This window comes from Nycticebus coucang, chromosome 21, assembly GCF_027406575.1.
Source record: "Nycticebus coucang isolate mNycCou1 chromosome 21, mNycCou1.pri, whole genome shotgun sequence".
NCBI lineage: Eukaryota > Metazoa > Chordata > Mammalia > Primates > Lorisidae > Nycticebus > Nycticebus coucang.
In genome coordinates, this window is record NC_069800.1 from 61932766 (window position 1) to 61953775 (window position 21010).

The window sequence follows — 21010 nt, forward strand, 5'->3', positions numbered from 1 at the left end:
TGGGCAAGGTGCCAGGCAACCTATCTGGACCTTAATTTCTTCATTTAAAAACTGGGGATAATAATCCCCTTTCATGGGTTGTTGTCAGGGCAGAGTGACCTAACTTATATAAATAGTTAAACATCTGTTAGGGCTAGATAACTATTAGCTACTGTCAGCAAGCATAAACCTTACTATGAATATCATAGGATGCCTTGGGGCCAGTAGTTCTAGGGCCTGGGTGCACGTGAAAGTCACCAGGGAAGCTCTTAAAAAATATTGATACCCAGCGGTGGCTGGTAGACGTTTCATAACTGGTTCTCTAGGAGCTGATCTGAAGTATTTGCCAATTTCCATGGTGTAAATACTGCCATGTTGGCAGATTTCAAGCTACCAAAGTGAGGCCACTGAGCTTGGAGCTGGGAAGGGAAGCAAACACTGAGATCCAGCATCTGGCTGTTCCTACCCCACCCTGAACCAAGGGCGTCAGTGTCTTTCAGGAGGGATCTGGAAGTCTCTACCTTTTCAAGCACCTACAGATATTCCTAATGAGTAGCCAGGGCTTACAACCATAGCCTCAGACTAAAAGTTGTAAAAGAGGTGAATGGCAGGGCGGCGACTGTGGCTCAGTGAGTAGGGCGCCGGCCCCATATACCGAGGGTGGTGGGTTCAAACCCAGTCCTGGCCAAACTACAACAAAAAATAGCCGGGAGTTGTGGCAGACGCCTGTGGTCCCAGATACTCGGGAGGCTGAGGCAAGAGAATCGCCTAAGCCCAGGTGCTGGAGGTTGCTGTGAGCTGTGACTGCATGGCACTCTACCAAGGGCAATAAAGTGAGACTCTGTCTCTAAAAAAAAAAAAAAAAAAAAGAGGTGAATTGCAGAGCCCTGGGGACTTTTTAAAATAACTATAGGACATAACAAGGCAAAAGGCCTCAGCCCGTCCTCACACCTGCAGTGACATTAGAGTAGTGTGGGGGGGTGGGGCACAACTCTATATTGGGAGGTGCGTACCTGAGATCCAAGGTGCCCAGTGGTCTGCCAGGGTAGGCCAGAGAGCCAGGACTCAAAGCCAGGTCCCTTGGCCGTGTCCACAGCTTGGCAGGGAGAGTTCCTCTGCTGATTTGTTAGAACTTTTTTTTTTTTTGAGACAGAGTCTCATTATGTCACCCTCGGTAGAGTGCCATGGCTCCACAGCTCACAGCAACCTCAAACTCTTGGGCTTGAGCGATTCTCTTGCCTCAGCCTCCCAAGTATCTGGGACAACAGGTGCCCACCACAATGCCTGGCTATTTTTTGGTTACACGTCTCATTGTTGTTTAGCAGGCCCAGCCGGGCTCGAATCCACCAGCTCTGGTATATGTGGCTGGTGCCCTACTCACTGAGCTACAGGTGCAGAGCCTATTAGAACTTTTTAATTACACTAGTACATACACATAGCGTGTGCCCAGAGCCTGCGTGTGCAGCTCAGCAAACTGTCACAAAGTGAACCCACTCGAGGGAGGTTCTTCTTATATCAAGAAACAGAACATCACCAATCCCCTCTCCTTCCCCAGCTTCTCCAGCCAGGGTTAGTTTTGGCTGTTCTGGAACATTCTATGTGGGGTGTGATACAGCATGTGTTCTTTTGTCCCTGGCTTCTTTCATTTAATGGTGCGCATGTGATGCGCCCATATCACTGTGAATGTCCACTAATCCTTGCTGTCGTATGAGACTCCAGGATTTTATTAGGCCACAATTCACTTAGCCGTTCTACAGTCCATGGACATTTGGGTAGTTTCCAAATCGGGGCTGTAGCACAAAGCAGTGCTCCACTGAACATGGGATCATGTACCTAAAAGTGGAATTGTGGACCGGGCGCAATGGCTCACGCTTGTAATACTAGCACTCTGGGAGGCTAAGGTGGGTGGACTGCCTGAGCTTACAGGTTTGAGACCAGCCTGAGCAAGAGAGAGACCCTGTCTCTAAAAATAGCCGGGCACTGTGGCGAGAGCCTGTAGTCCCAGCTACTTGGGAAGCGGAGGCAAGAGAATCGCTTGAGCCCAGGAATCTGAGGTTGCTGTGAGCTGTGACACCATAGCACTCTACTGGGGGCAAGAAAGAGAGACTCTATCCCCAAAAAAAAAAGAAAAAAGTGGAATTGTGAGAGTGTGTGGCCAAGCCATTTCCCCAGAGTGCTACACAGCTGAGGAGTTTTAAGAACACACCAGAAGGAGAGAAGAAGAGGTCAGGCCTGCCCTAAACAGGAGACGGCGCAGTCTGGGGACGCTCACGGACTCCTCAAGTGCTTTTCTCCCCAGGAGACCAGGAAGGGTAAAGCTTGGATAAAGTCTCATTCCAACCCTCTTCCCTTCTCCTCCCCAGCACGACCAAACCTCCGGAGGCTGGGAAAAGCCCTGGAGCGTGCAATGCTTCCACTGTTGGGGCTGCTTCAGCAATCATGCCCCAAGCACCAAGCTGCCGCCCCCAGGACAGTAAGTCCCGGGTAAAGCTCAGCCCCCTTGCTCCTGATGAGTCCTGGTAGACCTCAGCTCCCCTGCTCCTGATGTTGGGGTGGGCTGCACCTTCAGAGCAGCTCCTGGTAGAAACATGGATCAACTGAGCAGAAAACTGCCTGGAGGAGCTCCCCGTCACAAATGAGGGTGGCTGGAGAGCCCAAACAGGCAAAAGGCACGTTTACTGAGTGCTTAGTCTGTAACCAGCCACACCGACATAAGCTGGTGAGGCAGAACTGATTCCCATTCTACAGATGAGGAAACTGAGGCCCGGGAGGTCATGTAACTTATCCAAGGTCACAAATCAGGTGAGTGGCTGAACTCGGAAGCCCATGCTCCTGAACTTAACACTCTCTAGAGCCAAGGGGCCTAAACCTGAATCTCAGCTGGGTCACTTGGCGGCCATGTGACGTTGCCGAATTACTTTATCCCTATGTGCCCCTTCCTGCTCTGGTGCGGGAATAATGGTCCTTTATCATGGAGGTGTTAGAAGCACACAGGAGTCAACAGGTGTATCAGCACCTGGCAAACAGTAAGTCCATGTGTGTTTGCCAGTGTCACAGGACCTCTAAATGATGAACTGGGAGGGTGACAATCAGTGCAGGAGCAGCAATGTGTGCACGTAAGTGTTTACATTGTTCAGTTATGATCACTTTATTTGCAAAAAAAAACCCTGCAGTGGACCCAACAATAAAGATATGTTTGCATAAGCATGACATAAACACAATCATTAAAGTCACGCCCAGTGGAGAAGCACAAAGTGCTGAATAACCTTTCTCAACGCAGGAGATAAACTGTATCTTCACAGTCTTAACAGTGTTATCACAGGGAAGACACAGTTAAGACAGTGTAGATATCGAGGTTCTATGAACAAAGCGCCTGGCCACATTCTTGCAGACATTTGCGGGCTCTTTGGGATGGACAGCCTTCATTATTTCAAGACAATTAAAGACACAAAGCATGATGTCATTCTGTTCTTTCTAAAACCCACATCGTCACATGTTCCAAAATTGATTATGTATGAATTATCAAAGAATGGTCATGGAGTTCACACACACACATACACACTGAGCCCTCAATAATTCAAAGTCCAAAACAAATTCCAAATCTCATCTTCCCAAACTTTCCCTTTTGTAAGGGAACCAAAGTGTGACATCTACAACATTTCAACTCAGGAATCAGGACAATTTGACTGTAACCACTAAAGTAGGCAGAAGCTTGAGTGTACTTTCAGGGAGAGGATGCATACTTTCTTCTTAACCTACTATAGTGGGTTACCCTGATTGCCTGGGACTTGCATTTTAAACTGTCTAGAGTTGGCATTTCCCTATGCCTATGGAGAAAAGCTTCCCAAGGGCCGGCACGATGGCTCATGACTGGAATCCCAGCACTCTGGGAGGCTGAGGCAGGTCTGGATGGCTTGAGCTCAGGAATTCAAGAGCAGCCTGAGCAAGACTGTGGCAACCCCATCTCTACTAAAAATAGAAAATCTAGCCAGGCGTCATGGTGGGCACCTGTAGTCCCAGCTACTTGGGAGGCTGAGGCAAAAGGATTACTTGAGTCCAAAAGTTTGAAGTTGCTGTGAGCTATGATGCCACAGCACTCTACCTGGGGCAAAGAGTGAGACTCTGTCTAAAAAAAAAAAAAAAAGAAAAACGGAAGGAGAAAGAAAAGCTTTCTAAGGAAACCAGAGGCTGGGATTTCAGCTTCTTCTCCCTCTGCCAGTTACATTCCAGCACCCCATGGGCCAAGAGAGCTCACAGAGTTTAACAGAGGACTTTCATCTTCAAAAGATAAAAAGGGCCCAAATCTCCGTGACCAAGAGATAAGTCCAAAGAAAATGGATTCTGGAAAACACTATCCTGCCAGTCCCACGACTATCCCCAAAGCCAATTCTAGTGTCCTTCTTTTGTACAAGCCTGAAATAACAACCCCAAAACTGGGAAGGTAACTTCTGGGCTGGAGAGAGTCACTAAACAGTTAGAGGCAGGCAGGAACAAGAATTGCTCACCTGGGGGCCCCTGTCATGACCCTCTGCCCCACTAGGAAGACCTCAACCCCAGGTGGAAGTCACACCAGGACACCAGCAGCACCCAGGAGTGTCCTGCCTCCACTCAGCATCTGGGTTCGTCCTCCCACTTACCGTTATAAGAAATGTTCCAGCAAACCCCTTGCTAAGTTAGAGTCCTCTGAACAAGGGTGCTTACGTGTGTACCTGATCACACACAAAAATAAATGGAACAATGAAGTCTTACAAACGTGAGAAGATGGGTGAAGAAGATGCAGTATTTCTCCCGCTGCCCAGAGGATGGCTTTGTGCTGGGCACAGCTACCAGGATGCCCTTTGAGGAGCTCCCTCGCTGCTGTCTCAGCCAGCCCATGGGGTTCCAAGGGCACTGCCACCTTGTTCCACAATCCCCCTTCTCCTGAGTGAAGGGATCGGAGGGAACAAGCCCTAAGCTTGGCCAACTGTGGTTTTTTTTTTTTTATTTTTTATTAGAACCTGGCAGGAAAGAGGCGCTGTTTGTTTTCTCTGCCTTCAACACCAAGGATGTAGGCTGGTCCTCTGGATATCCACTCACCCTACCCTGCAGAGACAGCTGGTCCATGAGAAAGAAGCTTCCAGGCAGGAGGACTGAGGTGGGAAGCCAAATGGGAAGCCAGGCAGTCCTGACCCTTCCTGAAGTCTAGGGTTTCTGTTGTCCCAATTTGGCAGTTACTCTGAGATCCTTCAAAGAAGTCTCCTTTAAGCTAATTAGAGCTGGGCTGGTACCAGGGCAGTTCTAAGCAAAACAAATGTAAGCCCCATTATTAACGTGCACACCTAGACACGAATGGGCGGCAAACACACCCAGGTAATTGTATTAATAGTTATCTCCAGGTGACCACGTGCCATGAAAACTGCCTTCTTCAGACCTGGATCATTTCCAAATACAAAATGATCTCCCTTTCCTGAGCACTGCCGGAGCAGGGACAATGACCAGCTTCACCCTGTATCCCATACACAGCACAGCCTGACACTTACTAGGGCTTCATAAAGCTGTTGGATCGACTATATTGCTCCCTGTGTAGTTTCCTTCCAGTCGTTAAGTAAACCGTCTTATTGACACATCCAGGAAAGCACACCGGTAAGAGCACGTGCAGTGTGATGAAGTTCCGCAGCGAAACACACCCAGACCGGGACATAACGCGTTGCTACCCGCACCCAAGACATCACTGTAGGGCCCCTTCCTTCCCATCCCAACACCTGCAGACTGTCTTTGTCCCCATGGCACTTGACTGTGGCATCACAAAGGTCTTCCCTCTGTAACCCGTTCCTTCGCTTGATCTCACCCTGCTATTGTAGGTAGCCCTAATCCATTCATGGCCACTGCCGTCCAGGACGAATCCCATTGTATGAACATGCCAAAACTTATTTTTTGGTGGGCATTTGGGTAGTTCCCAGTTTGGAGCCATTACAGATTGTGCTACAGTGAACATTCTTGCACAGGCCTTTATGTAAACACATTCTATTGGGGAAAGGCCCTCAGGTGGGATTTCTGGGTCAGTGGGTTTGTCCAAGCTCGGCTTCAGTTTTGGATCCATTTCCATGTCAAGAACTTGGAGACACAGGGTATGGAGCCAAACTAGATACAGATACCATCTAGATACTATCCCTAAAGGGATGGTTCATTTTTCGTTTATTTCAGTAAATCCCAGCACGTGTTTAGGAATGAGGAAGGGGGAGGGAGCTCTGCAGGTGGGAGTTCCTCAGGGAAGGGTGTTTAACAACTCTTAGGAAGAATGGAGGTTAACCAGCCTGAGGTCAGGGAAGGGCACTGTAGACACAAGGAACAGCATGATCGAAAGCCTAAGATAATAAAAAGACTATGTTGGCAAATTTAGGTAAGAATTTTGTTGAGAATAACAAGAAAAAAGCAAATGAGTTCTTCATTAGGAAGGTACATGAATGCCAGGCTAAGGGTCAATTACCGGCCCCATCGACCATAATTGGCCTGGTCCCTCATTATGCGGGATAGTACTTTGATCAGATCTATTGTAGATAGAGGTCTGGTAATCATGTGGAAAGTAGATTATAGGGACTGAGAGCAGAGGGAGGGAGCCCAGAGGAGGGACTGGGTCAGGGATAATGCATATCCAATCCACATGCCCCCTCCCTCCATTCCTGCACCCAAAGCAGGCATCACTAAACAATCACAGCACTCTTCTTCAACCTGGCACTCAGACAGCCACTACCAATCCTGGCTGACCTAAGACAGAAAATGACTGTCCAGACAGTCCACCCCTGGTCTGGACTACAAAAGAAGTAGAATGAACTAGAAGCGCAACCATTTGAAGAGAGACAACTAGAAAAGGACTAGTTCCCACTGTGATCCTGGATTGCCTAGCAGGCAATAATGTCAAAAGCAGGAGGAACAGCACAGGAGGGGACATGCGAGGAAGGAAAACACGTGCAGTGCAGACAGGTTAAACTTGAGGTGACCCGCAGAAAGTCTGAGCGGGTAGCTGAAAAGAGAGAGGACAGGAACATTGGCAGCAATGTTCAAGTTGGGAGCTGTTGAATTGAGTCTCTGAGTAAAGTTATTCAGGAGGAGTGCACTTACAAGGGGAAAGACAAGCATGGCCTTCGAGGAGCACTGGGGGCTAGAACCATGGCCACCAGCGGGACTTGGCCCCAAGGAAGGACAGGACCAGAGGACAGGAAGGACAAAATGACCCAGTGGTGGCCAGATTCAGATGAAGCAGACAGCGAGGCCAGTCACTGTATTTTGTCACCAGATGAGCAGAAAGCAGCTCTCACGGGGACAACCATGCAGAAAAGGACAACTGAAGACCAAGGCTATAGTCAGTTGCATAAGAAATGTGTTTGTATCCACGGAAGGGAAACTGTCAGCCCATGCAGAGCCGTCTTCATTTCCTCCTGAAGCCACTCTCCAGGCCAGGGCTAGAAAGAGTTGATAAATAGGTAGTAAGCAAGTTAATCACCCAGCAGCTCCTTCCAAAACTTCATGGTTTTCAGAAAAAGCCTGGTTAACCTTCTAAACTATGTGGTCCTCTCACTGCCCCCAAAGATGCCACTAAAAACTATGAGACAGGAACAAATATTTTATGAGCAAAGGGTGCTTTCCAGGCAAAAACCGCAAGTCCAGCGTTAGAATTCTGTGCTTCTCACTTGGAGTCTGTTTTCTGTGAGCTCAGACTAGTCCAAAGAGTTCTCCAGCTCCTGTTAGGGATTGGGAAAGACCCCTGCAGCCCTTCCTCAGGCCAAGGCTTGGGAAAATAAGGGAACCAATCAGAGTCCACATCATCCTCAGAAGCTAGAGCTGGATTTTCATGGACCTGGGACTGCTCAGGGTCCCACAGCCCAGAACCTTACCCAGATCCACTCTGACACCAACCCTGGCTCTTTCCTTTCCTACGGGGCTACAACTTTTCGAGAAGTTCCTAGCACACACCAGAACTCACTGCCGCTGACTTAGCAAGGCTGCTGCTGGAAGGTGATTTATGGCCCCGCAGCTTCGAGGATGTGAAATTCGATGATGGCTCTTCATTCATTCAAAGATTTACATGGCAAGATTAAGGAGCTTGAAAAAGCCACCAGAGGCATGCAATAAACAGGGAGTTCTGGAAAACAGAATAGACGTGCCAGACTTACACTAATGGGAAAATGTTCTCTTAATAACACGCGCAGCACTGAGCCCAGAGAGGCCACAGTGGCACAGTGGCAACTTCTGGGAGGAGGGAGGAGCTGCCACAAGCCCAAAGAAACAGGACCCGGCCAGGAGTCTGCCCAGAACACACCTCGACACCTCCTTACACCCCACTGTACACATTCAACAGTATTCCTGGCCCCCTCACCTGCCCTGCCATAGTAGAGCAGCTGACAAGCCTATGAGAACCGTACCCCTGTCACCTATGTAACCCCCAAGTTAGAGAACAGCTGACTTTTTTTTAATTTTTATTTTTAATTGTGGCAAAATACACATAAGATAACATTTACAGTTCTAACCACTTTTAAGCATACAGCTCAGTAGATTCACGTCACTGTGCATCCATCTCCAGAGCTTTCTATTTTGCTGTCCCCATTAAACTCCCCTTCATTCTCCCTAGTCCCCTGGCATCCACCACTCCACTTTGGATGTCTGTAACTCTGACTATCGAGGGACTACATATGAATGGAATCACACAGCATTTGTCCTACTATGACTGACTAATTTCACTTAGCATATGAGGCCTGACAGTTAAGTTCGAGAACTTTCCACCATGCACTTACATGGGTTCCATCACACAAACAACTCGGTAAGTTTTCATAACCTTGGCACATCAGTGTCTCACAGCTGTGTTCACGTCGTGATGTGTGCTGGTGTCTTACTAAGTGGTGTGTTTTTGTGTGCCATTGCAAGCTTGGATTAGAGCAACAAACAAACATTAAATTTCTTGTTAAACTTGGCAAGAGTGGAAGTGAAATCAGGGATATGTTAGTCCAAGTTTATAAGGATAATGCCATGAGGAAAATGGAAGTATGCAAATAGATTAAATATTTTTTCTGAAGGGAGAGAAAGCATCACTGAGGAAAAGATGTCAGGGTGGCCAGTAATGAAGAGAACTGATGAAAACACTGCAGAAATTCATCACATTGTACATCAAAATCATTGGCTGACTATGAAAAGCTCATATAGAGAAATAGTTAGGAAATTTTTAAGTGAAAATCTTGGCATGAGATAGGTATGTGCAAAAATGGTCCCAAAGGAGCTCATGCCAATGAACAAAAGCAAAGGAGAGGTGACATTTGCCAAGACATTTTGGAGAGGCAAGACAGTGTCCTGGGCCATGTTATCACTGGTAATGAAACATGGCTGTACCAATACGAACCTGAAACACAGTGTCAAAGTGTACAGTGGAAGTCAGTCCATTCATCATGACCAAAAACGTGGTCAGGACAAATTAAGAGTCAAAATGATATTGCTAATTTTTTTGATAACAGAGGGATTGTTCATTATGAATTTGTACCAGGTGGACAAATAGTTAACCAAGTTTATTATTTGAAAGTGCTGAAAAGGTTGCATGAAAAGGTTAGACAAAAATGACCTGAACTTTTCACCACCAACTCATGGCTCTTGCATCACGACAATGCACCAGCTTACACCATCCTGTATGTGAGGGGGGGGGCTTAGCTACTAAAGAAATAACTGTATTGGAACATTCTCCCTATGCACCTGTTCTGGCCTTCAATGAATTTTTTCTTTACCCAAAGATAAAGGAAATATCAAAAGGAAGACATTTTGATGACATTCAGGACATCAAGGGTAACATGATGACAGCTCTGATGCCCATTCCACAAAAAGTTTCCAAAATTGCTTTGAAGGGTGGACCACGCACTGGTGTCAGTGCATAACTTCCCAAGGGGAGTACTTCAGAGGTGACCATAGTGATATTCAGCAATGATGTATTAGCATTTTTCTAGGATAAGTTTGCAAACTTAATTGTCTGACCTCGCAATATCTTCAAGGTTCACACATCCACATTATATTCTTCATCAGAATGACCTTCCTTTTTAAGGCTGAATAATATTGTGTGGCTGTGCCAAATTTTGTCTATTCACCCCTCGAAGGCTGGATAGCTTCCAGATTTTGGCTACTGTGAATAATGCTGCTGTTTACACATTATTCACAGTAGCCAAATAATGTGAATAATGCAAATATCTCTTGGGGACCCTGCTTTCAACTTCTTTGGGGTATATACCCAGAAGCAAAGCTGCTGGTAGTTCTATGTTTGATACTGTGAGGAACCTCCCCTCTGTTTTCCCAACGCCCACACCATTTTAAATTCCTGCCGGCAGCGCACAGGGTTCCACCTGCTCCACACCTCTACCAATGCTTATCATCTCCTGTTCTGTGTTGTCATGCTTGAGAGTGGCTGTCCTGACACCAGGTGGACAGCCACCCTCCTGTTGGCCTGGAGGCCCCATCGCATGTGTCATAAAAGCCCTGCTCAGAGGGAGGTACACACATCATGCCCAAGGCACAGACAAGGACACTGAGGTGAGTCCTCAAAGGCCAGTGCCCTCGTCACCCAGCCATGCCAACCCTTCCTCACACAGGAGCCACAACCAACGCCATAGCTGTGGAGACAACTGAATAAGCATGGCTCCGAGCATGCCTGGCACACCCCGTGTGCTCACCGCATTCATGTCACCCCGGGGCAAAGGCGATGCAAGGGATGGGGCCCCTGCCTGGTTTGTAAATTCTGCTCCTGCCTAATGCCAGTCGCCCCCAAGGGAGGGAGGCTGAAAGCTTGACGATTTGTAGCAATAGCCCCCTTCTCATCACCGCTTCCCAGCCCCTAAACCGGGGGGCAGGGCCCCGCCTGGTGGGGGGCACACAAGCAGCATTGTCTCCCCACCCCTGAACTGCCGCTTCAACTCTCGAACTTTCCACCAAATGCGTCAACTGCCAACGAGACCACCTGGAGTCCTAGCCGCCAGCTCTCCGAGGGTCTTTGGAGACACTGCCTCCTTGTTAGACGTAGGGGGCTGTGTCCAGAGACCGCCGGCGGGCCAGGCATCTCCAGGTGTCTCCCCCACGGGAGTGCTGCGGCTGCACAGATGTTGGGGGTGGCGTGGGGGCAGAGGGAATGACTGTACCGCAAGATTAAACACTTCAATGTCAACATGTGTGCAGCCTTGCTCGAACAATGTTATCATTGTGAATTGAATGAACCAAAGGGTTTAGGGGATGGGGCGGGAGAGGGAGAAAAGATGGGTTTAATTATCTCTAGAGCTAAGGCCGGTTGTTTGCCTAAAAAGACCCAGACGCTGGTAGAGCTGAAAAGAAAAATGGCCAGAAAGCATATGTTGATCTTTCTACCATAGACAAGGCTGCTGTCCTCCATCCATGGTGTCCAATCTCCCCAGAGGAAGGGACCCTGCCACTAGGGACCTCTGGGTCCCAGCCCCATCCTCAGCTGATTGAAAATGAAGGAAAAGAATGAAAAGTAGTGACTATTTTCAGCTAAACCGGCGATCCTCAGCCAGGGGTGTGTCTCCCCATCAAGGCGCTTTGAGCAATGCCTGGAGTTCAGGGGGGTGCTGCTGGTACCTAGTGGGTAGAGATCAGGGACTAAACATCCTTCATTGCCCAGGGCACCCCACCACAAACAATGATCCAGCCACAATGTAAACAGTGCTGCGTGGAGAGTCCCTGAGCTGACAGCTCTCAAGAGCATCAGGAAACCTGGGTTCTGGCCCACCTGGGCTATCAGCTAGCTGGTGTCTCTAACCCTGGGCTCCCCTCACCCAGAAACAAAAAAGTCTGGGGGCTGGGCAGAGTGATTCATGTCTGTAATTCTAGCATTTTGGAAGGCTAAGGCGGGTGGATTGCTCGAGCTCATGAGTTAGAGACCAGCCTGAGCAAGAGCGAGACCCCGTCTCCACTAAAAATAGAAAAACTGACGCAAGAGGATCGCTTGAGCCTGAGTTGGAGGTTGCTATGAGCTATGATGCCACAACACTCTACCCAGGCCGACAGCTTGAGACTCTGTCTCCAAAAAAAAAAAGTCTTAATTACTCTGAAGTCCTCTTTCTCTTCCACAAGCCTTTACCATATAAAGTTGCCAACAACTTACCAATTTTGAGTCACACACAGTTCAGCCTTGTACCCCTGAGTAGCTTGGAGCCTGCATCTGTGCCGTCCAAACACATGTGGCTACTGAGCACCTGAAATTGGCTCCCGTGTTGCTGAGAATTCAATGTTTAATTGCAATTCGTGGTAAATGGTTCCGATCTAAACAGCTGCACGTGGCTAGGGACTGTCACGCTGGGCAGCCCAGAGAGGGGACCTCTCTGTGCCCAACATGCCGCTTCTCATGGCAGCAACAGGATTACAGAGGATGGCTGCAAACCGGGGTCTCAACAACACGTGTGCCTACTCAGGGATGCATGCGAGGTTTTTCCTTTAAAAAGAGGTTCCCAGTGTGAGAAATCTGGGGAAGCAGGAAGAATTTAATCCCAGAGGTGTGGATCTGGGGCCTGGAATGACGCTGGTGGTGGTGACAAGGCACCCCTCAGCTCTGTAAAACAGGCACGAGGATTCCTGCCCTGGTCGCAGGGTCACCTGGGGAGTGGACATTCGTCACCAGGCACTTGGCAAGTGACACCTTCCTGAGTAAGAGGCAGATGTGCCAACCTCAGGAACACAGGGGCTCTGCTCTGTGCCCCCTGCAACCAGGTACCATGGTTCCCCCTCCCTGAGGCTGAGCCCCAGTGCCACCCTCTCTGAGGCCCCCTTGCCTCTTGGCCCCTTTCATTTCCTTCCTAGAACTTAACCATTGTGACTGTTTCGCTGATGGGTCTGCCGACCTTTACTCACTGTCCAAACATCTAGATTTTAACACCAGGAGACTAAGAATTGAGTGAAGAAATGAAACATGAGAGGTCTGCACAGCGGAGCGGGACGGCACTGTGTGTACACCACTGAGCCCTCGGCCGAGTCACTGCTCCTCTGTAAAAATAATACTGACTTCACTGGGTTGCCGATTACAACCCAGGATTAAAGCAGACCAGGGATTCTCAAACTCAGTGTGCTCGAGAGTCCCCCAAGCACCTGTTAAAGCATAGACTGCTGGGCTCCACGGCCAGCACCTCCCACTCAGCAGGTCTGAGACGGCCCCGGATCGTGCATTTCTAACACATTCTCCCGTGACGGCGAGGACGCTGGTCTGGGGACCCCACTTCAAGAACCACTGGCAAAGAGAAGATCCATGGAACATTTGGCACATGTATAAGTCTCAGACGATGGCGGCTATTATTTTGTTGTTGTTGTTTGCCACTGTTCCACCTTCCACACTCACGTGCCTGGCATTTGGCAGCTTCTGGAGTAACTCAGGGAAGAGTGATTGGAAACTTTCCCAGCAATGGGTCCATTAGGAGGGAGAACATCATCCCCCACAACCACCTCGGCCTCATTCAACTTAGGGGGCAGATTAGAACAGGCGTTGAGCGTGGGCCAAGGGGCCTAACAGTCTGGGTCAAGCCGTCTCCGCCAATCATCAGCCATGACTCAGGACAAGTTAACCCATCTCTGGAGGCTCAGCTCCCCCAACTATAAAGTGGAAACTCATAGAGGCTCTCAGTTATGGGGCTGTTGTGCAAATCTGGGGAGACAGACACTAGACATCATGGAGCACAGCAGAGACCAGTGCCCTGCCCACTCTCAGCTACCAGAGCAGGCCATAGGGGCAGCCAGGTGGGGCGCAGAGCTAAGGTCCTCCCTCCTTTCCCCAGGACGGGAAGAGGCCTGCTCAGACCATCCCCCAACACAGACTCTATGCCTGGGTCAGCTGGGCAGGCACAGCTGGTTTAAGGTATTTTAGAAGCAAATCAAATCAAATGAGAATTTATAATCCTTCCTGAGGTCTGGGTTCCATCAACCTAAACTCATTAGGCCCCAAAGGTGCAGGTGCAGCAAAGGGAAAGATGGTTGTGTCTCTTGCTCATGGCAGGCCCCCATCTCCGTTTCAAAATAAGAGTTTCCTCAAAGCCTTGCTCTGTTCCTGGGACCAAAACACTGAAAACAGAGTCACCAGCTTCTGTCTCCAAACAGGATGGTGCAAAGATATGGAAAGGCTGCCCCAGGAGCTGGCCCAGGAGGGTTGGTTGGTGGAAACTCAAAATCTTCAAGAACCTCAAATATCTAAAGTTCACATTTTAAGAAACCGAGCTTGAGTTCCTAGACTAAACTATCAAAACACCCTTAAAATGGCAATGTTGTTCTGTGGTGTGGGAAGGGGGAGAATCTGAGATCAAACCAAAGAAGGGTTTTCAGTTACATTTTGCATCCTCCTTGGAATGTAACCAGGAGAGGTGCAAACAGACTCTGAACAGTTCTGAATGGGGTCTTCTTCCCAAATCATTGCTCCTGTGATGAGTGATTTAAAAGAGCATTCCCTTATAACTGCATTTATATCACATGAAGTTTGGAAATCTTGTACACTATCAGAAGACAGGACAGTAATTACCGTTGGGTGCAGGGATGAGGGAGTTGTGGGAAGGTTCTCCTTCTTGCTTTGCAAAAAATTCACAAGTGTTCCTTGATTTGAGTGTTGTTCTGTACACATAATACTCCAATAAATAGTTTTATCAACAATTCGTCTCCAGTTCTACTCAATACATACTCTTCACCATACAAAGAGTCACACACAATCAATTCCGTGATAGCTCTTTGGAAAAAAGATGCCAATATCTTTATCAATTTTAAGGCTCAGGATCTGGACTTCCAAATCCAAATACACTCACTGACTATTCATTGCTTATTCTCTCTGCTTAGTTTTCTGGTCTGTAAAATAGGACTAATAATAAAAGCCCCCACGTGAAATGGTTGCTATGAAAAGAAAAGAAGTGTTATTTTAAGTGAAGAGGAAAAAGGATGTTAGGCACAGAGAAGCCTTCCACAAATTTTAGCTACTAAGATTATTATAACATAGCTGTAATCAGATAATAAACACACTCCTGTGCCCCCAACGCCCCAACAGAGCCACAGGGGCCGGAGGCTGACTCCAGCAACTTTGGGTATGTAGTGTGAGCCACCTTCCAGCCCAAACGGATTCATGAGTGAACATGTGAATCAACCTGCCTAAGAGTCTGTCCCCAGGAATTTCAGAATCAAAGTTTCTCTTGTCTTTTTTGCTCTGCCACTGTCTACATGATGACTTTTAATCCTTAGGCTTCCGGCTCATAGTCACAAGATGGTTGCCATGGCTCCAAACATCATGTCTTCACAAAACCACATTCAAGGCAAGAAAAGGGGGTAGAGGACAGAGAGTTCTCTTTGCTCAGCTGTCACTTATAAGAAAGAAAAATATTTTTCAGAACCACCTCCAAGCTCATTCTACCCTCAGCAGGTTTTCTCTTGTGGATAACTAATTAAAACATCTCATGGCCATTCCAACCTACGAGGAGAGTTGAGAAAGCAATTATGTGGTGGCTAGATAGCTGCAACCCCAAGTTGCTGTGGGGTGGCCATCTTTTCTCCAATAGGCAAGGCAGCAGAAGAACCTAGTGAGGCAGAGAAGGAAGAGGGAAATTGCTCAGGGAAGGAGATGAAGGGACTTGGAGAAAACAATCCCTGCATTCTCTAGAACCTTCTAGTTGCTAGTCTGGTGTGTCCTTCCCAAGGCATGGGAATGCACTGATCCCCCCACCACCACCAGTTAAGCTACTCAGAGTATATCTCTGTTGTTCTGTTGTCTGCAACCAAAATTCTGCTAAACGCACTTTTGTTCACACCAAACACACACTGCTGAGAAACAAGTCCTGAGAAGACCTTCTACCTTCCTCCTCTTTCTCCCTGATTATCTCTTCCAACCAATGAGCCTAAGGGTACACCCAGACCTAACACATCAGTCTCCCATGGGAGCAAACAGAAGCAACACAGGTGGCCCACAACCCTTTATCAGAAAACATTCTGTCAGGCCCTTGGTACATGCGAGGTGCCACCATTCTACCAAGACAGGTATACCTTTCTTCTAAGCAGCTCTCCACCCTTGGTTAACAAACAATGACACAGATTCTTAAAATGCTTTGGGTATCTTGATCTGTTCATCCTCTACCCAGAGGAAACAGGAGCCATCTGTCCCACAAGCAGAACTCAGACCAAGCTTCACCCCACCCTCCATTATCTCCCAAAAGACAGTAATTCCTGGCCTTCTCAGGTCATTTTCAAGAAATTTTGCTCCTATCCAAAGAGATCAAGAGGGTGCCATTAGTAAAGCTTGTTTTCAGCAAACAACTAGCTGTTGGCAGCCTTCAAAATTAGAGATGAAGTTGTATCTACTTGTAGGTTAGAGTTTAAAGAAAAACTAAAATCTCTCTATGGGTCGCAGAAGGTCTGGTTAAATTAATGTCAACATGCGAGCAGCCTTCTCATACTGACAGCAGCACAGCACTACCTGGAGACTCTGGAAGCCAGCGTAGAATGTCTATTTATCTATGCATACAGTGAGGCCAAGTCATATGTGCAAATATGTAAATCCAACTACTGTACACACAATGTAGGAAACAACTATGTGGAGGGAGTGAGAAATCATTTTAATAATGTGAATGTGGATACCCAACAACCACTTCCACCCACGTTTCCCTCACCCATCTCTCACTGTGTTGGAGAAGCTGCATACCTTCTCATCTTCCCTTATAGCAAAACCTGTCCTATGCCCAGTTTGGCCCATAAGAATTAGATAAAATCTTCTAGGGGATTCCAGGAAACCAAGAAATAAGCAAGTAAGGAGAGCTCTTGAGACCCTTGTCCTCCCATCTTGAGTGTCAGATTATTTGAGGGTGTAATGTTTGGAGCTGCAGCAGCCATTTTGTAACCATGAGGTAACAGAAATGAGGACTTGAGGGGAAGGGTGGAAAGCTCATGGATTCCTGGATAGTACTACTGAACTGCCATCCCAAACTTGAAATCACCTCCATGGAGACTTGCTGACAGGGGTGATGAAAAGATAATGGCATGTGTTTGTGCCAAAGCCACTCTAGGCAGCTGATCTGTCACCTGAACCCGAACAAATCCTAAATCTGCTTCCTCACCCCAGAAGAAGGTAGTAGGCATTATGGTATATATATCTTATAGTATCTCCCATCCCAGAGGGTGGTTTTTAGGTAAGTTTAAAGATAAGTATTTTGGTACCATATAGGCCCTAAACATAGGCGATTACATCTCATGTACAGGACGCTGGAAGAAAGACTGGTAGTAGGGACTTGCCGCACAGAGACACAGTGCAACGTAGCAGCCTCCTAAGGGCTTTCAAGGGTACTTTTCATTCCGTCCTACTTCTGTCCTACCCACTGTCTTTAGTCTAACCCAACTGAGGGGGTGACTGCAGCAACACACTTTTCAAATTCCCAGACTGTTTGTGAAAATCTATAGTGGGAATTGAGTAAATAATTTATTTTTTTTAATGAGAAGCTACTTAAGGAAATTTATAGTCTTCAATATGAGGCCACAATGGATTTGGAGAGGAACTTCCAGGAACCACCAATGAATTGCAGCTGCCAGATCAAAACATCATCAGGTGATAGTCCATCGTCGTGTTCACATATGGGGCTGAAACAGGCTCTGCAGCCAGACTGGGCCCCAAAGGGAGCCCCAGGAGTAGCCCTGTTTACTGAGAGCTCCCATAGGGGAGGATGGAGTCCTTTCTTGCCATAAACTCATTTAATCCCAGTGCCCTGAGCCCCCCACCATGGAGAAAAGCTGAGTAGCCTGCCTAAGGACACATCAGTGGCCCGGACTCAGGGACAGACAGATTTGCAGCCCCTAAAGACAGGAGAGTGACTTGTCACCCCTAATCCCGTTTGCACACACATTAAAATAAACGTGCGAATTGTGCTATTGGGTGAGTGGCTGGCATGGGTGAGTCCACACTTCAGATGGAGAAATGTCAGTTGTCCATACTAAGACAGGAACGCAGAAATGCTACCCCACCAAGGCCGACGCAAAACAGTGTTCAGAGCAACAAAAAAGAAACTGGTACTTTACTGGGAATTTTTTATTTATGTGCTTTTTTTCTTTAAAGAGTAGGCCAGTCCGCAGCCAAATGCCTAAACCTGACAGGTTGCCTGTGCCCTCAGCTGGCAGGGCGTACGTAGTGCTGGCCCTGATGGGTCAATATTTCCTTAAAACTCTGCACCAGTAAACACAGATCTTAATTGGCAGGGGCAACCTTCTAGTATAACAGGATTCGTCATCATAAAACCAGCTTCCTGCTTTGCCTCCTGCCCAGTCAACACAGACAAGCAAGCTTCCCCTTCCAGCCTGGGGTATCACTGCAGAGGGAGGGCCAGCCCTGACCCAGATCCGTGGAGACAGGGCCCAGCCACTGGGCACACAGCCTGCTCTCTCCCTGTGTGCTAAGGGCTGCTAATGGGCTAAAGTTTGCCAAGTGACTACCTTACTGCCTAAAGCTGATGTCACCAGCTGCCTGCTGCCGGAGGGACCATGTCCTCCTGCCTCCCCCATGGCAGCCCAGGAGCAGGCACCATCATTAACTCCAGTGAAGGAAACAGGGGACCCCGTTCTAATAACCCAAGGTCTGTTAACAAGTTGCAGAGTGGTCTGACCCCAGAACTAAAGTCTTAACTGCCACCTGAGATACCTTAGGAGAAATTTTTCAAAAACAGAATATAGGGAAGTTGGTGTTGGCACCAAGAAAACTGAGGACAAATTTTGCAGGACTTCACCCTTGTAGGGACTCAGAATGCATGTCTCAGGTTAAAGATGCTGAGAAGTATCCAGAGGGACAGCTGTTTAAATCAGAGCTTCCTCAAACTCGGAGGCACCCCTATGAACATCATGGAGGACAGAAGGGGTCCCTGAGTGTGTGGATGTCTGCAGAGGGACAAAAGGGAAAGACAAAACTCAGGCTTTTTTATTTTTAACACTTTTCCCACATAGGGGATCTGGATTGTTTAAAGCAGAGATCAGCCAAGTGCGATGGCTCACTCCTATAATCCCAGCACTCTGGGAGACCCAGGCAGGCGGATTGCTTGAACTTATGAGTTCGAGACCAGCCTGAGCAAAAGTTAGACCCTGTCTCTAAAAATAGTTGGGCGCTTGGCAGATGCCTGGCTGAGGCAAGAGAATCGCTTGACCCAAGAGTTTGAGGTTGCTGTGAGCTGTGACACCATGGCACTCTATCAAAGGTGACAAAGTGAGACTCTGTATCAAAAAAAGAAAAAGAAAAAAAAAAAAAGCAGCAAAGATCAGCACACCTCCGTGAATGGCCAGAGAGTGAATATTCCAGGTTTCTGCCATCACATGATCTGTGCCAAAACTGCTCAACTCTGTCCCTGTGGAACACCAGTGACAGAGTTTGTAAGTGAGCGAATGTATTCCAATAAAACTTTATTTATAGACCTTGAAATTTAAATTTCATGTAATTTTCACGTGTCATTAAATATTCTTCTTTTGATTATTTATCACTGTTTTTTAAAATGTAAAAGCCATTCTTAGCTCATAGGCTGAACAAAAACAGGCAGCAGGCTGGACCAGCTGTGGGCCAGAGTCTAACACAAGCAGGTCTCCCCGCTGTAAGCAGCTTTTAAGCTTAAAGCAGCTTTTAACCTACAGTGAGACGTGGAAAAATGCAGCTTCTCAGCTCAACTTCCCTCCCCCACCCCAGAATAAGTTACTTGCCCAGAAAGGGAACAAAGGTAAGACAGAGATTTGCCCTGTTTCCTTCTGGGGACCACTGGAAGAGAAAAATAAGAGAGCCCAGTTCTAAATGTGTGTTGAATAATCTTCCAGCAACATCGGGCAAAAGGTGCAATAAAGATTCTGGTTCTCTCTGCTCTGTAGGGACTCGGCCCCTATTGGAATCTCCAGGGCATCTCAACATTTCAAACCCTGTTGGGGGAAGGACCTCGCGTTTCGATTGCAATCTGTGTTCCTTTCAACCAGAAAATAACCCATCCAGCTAGAAATGCTATTTCTCCCACTGCCAACTGTGGCCGCATGGGTTTGAAGCTGAGGCTCCCAAATGAATTCCCAAGTTTGAGGAACAGTACCCTAAACCAGTAGTTCTCAATGGAGGGGGGCAATCTGCCCTGCAGGGGACATTTACCAATGTCTAGGGATGTATTTCCCTGTCACAATTTGGATCAGGGCCAGGGATGCTGCTAAACATTCCACGTGCACAGAACAGCCCCAACCAAGAACTGTCTGGTTAACAAAGTCAGTAGTGCCCAGGCTGCGAACCTCTGCCCTAAGCAAACCTAAAAGAGGACTTCCAAGTTCCAGACACCCAGAGATTCCAGATGCCCCACCCCCTCACCCCTCCCTCCCTGCCAATATATTAAGACAATTTGAGCAGGTATAAGGCAAGTTGCTTCATTTATTGTTTCCTCCTAAAGGAAATGACCAACCAGTGCCTCCATCCTATAAACATTTACTAGCCCTGGAAGGTTCCGAGGCCCCACTGCCATTTTTAAGGGTTTCTCTCTCCAGAAATGTCAGGTCAAGGCAATCAGAAAACGGAACTTGAGAAGGACAAAGATGCCAGTGGGGGGACAAGGGTCACATGTTTTGCAAAGTTCAGGACCAAGAGGAAAATTTAACAGTGTAAAACAACTTCCTACCCCCTCTTTCTTGCCTATAAACAAATGGCTTTATATTGGGCATCTTATGAACAAGGCAGGCAGAGTTTTAAAGGTCTCAGGGTACCATCCTGTGGGGTTTTCATTTGCTCCCTGAGTCCCCATATTGTTAAGGGGTCTGTAGATTGATTAGATATTGGCCTTTGGGGGGTGATACCCTGAACACACTCTAGGACTGGCTCTCTTGGCCTCCAACTTCGGGAACAGCAGCACCCAAGAAGCTGAGCCATGCGTCCATAACTAAGAATTAACAAGCATTAACGTCATGGGTGCTTCCTTTTTAAAAAAAAATAAACATTTATTTTGGAATAACTTTAAATTTATAAGAAACTTTAGATCTAGGAGATTCATAAGAAAGAGTGCCCCTGTGTCCTTCAGCCAGTTTCCCC

General features: G+C 47.6%; 1 protein-coding gene across 1 annotated transcript in view; it reads right to left on the minus strand.

Moving 5' to 3' along the window:
* The window catches only part of BMP7 (bone morphogenetic protein 7), an 86275-nt gene that overhangs the window by 53701 nt on the left and 11564 nt on the right, over window positions 1-21010 (minus strand). The gene's annotated exons all lie outside the window — the stretch shown is intronic.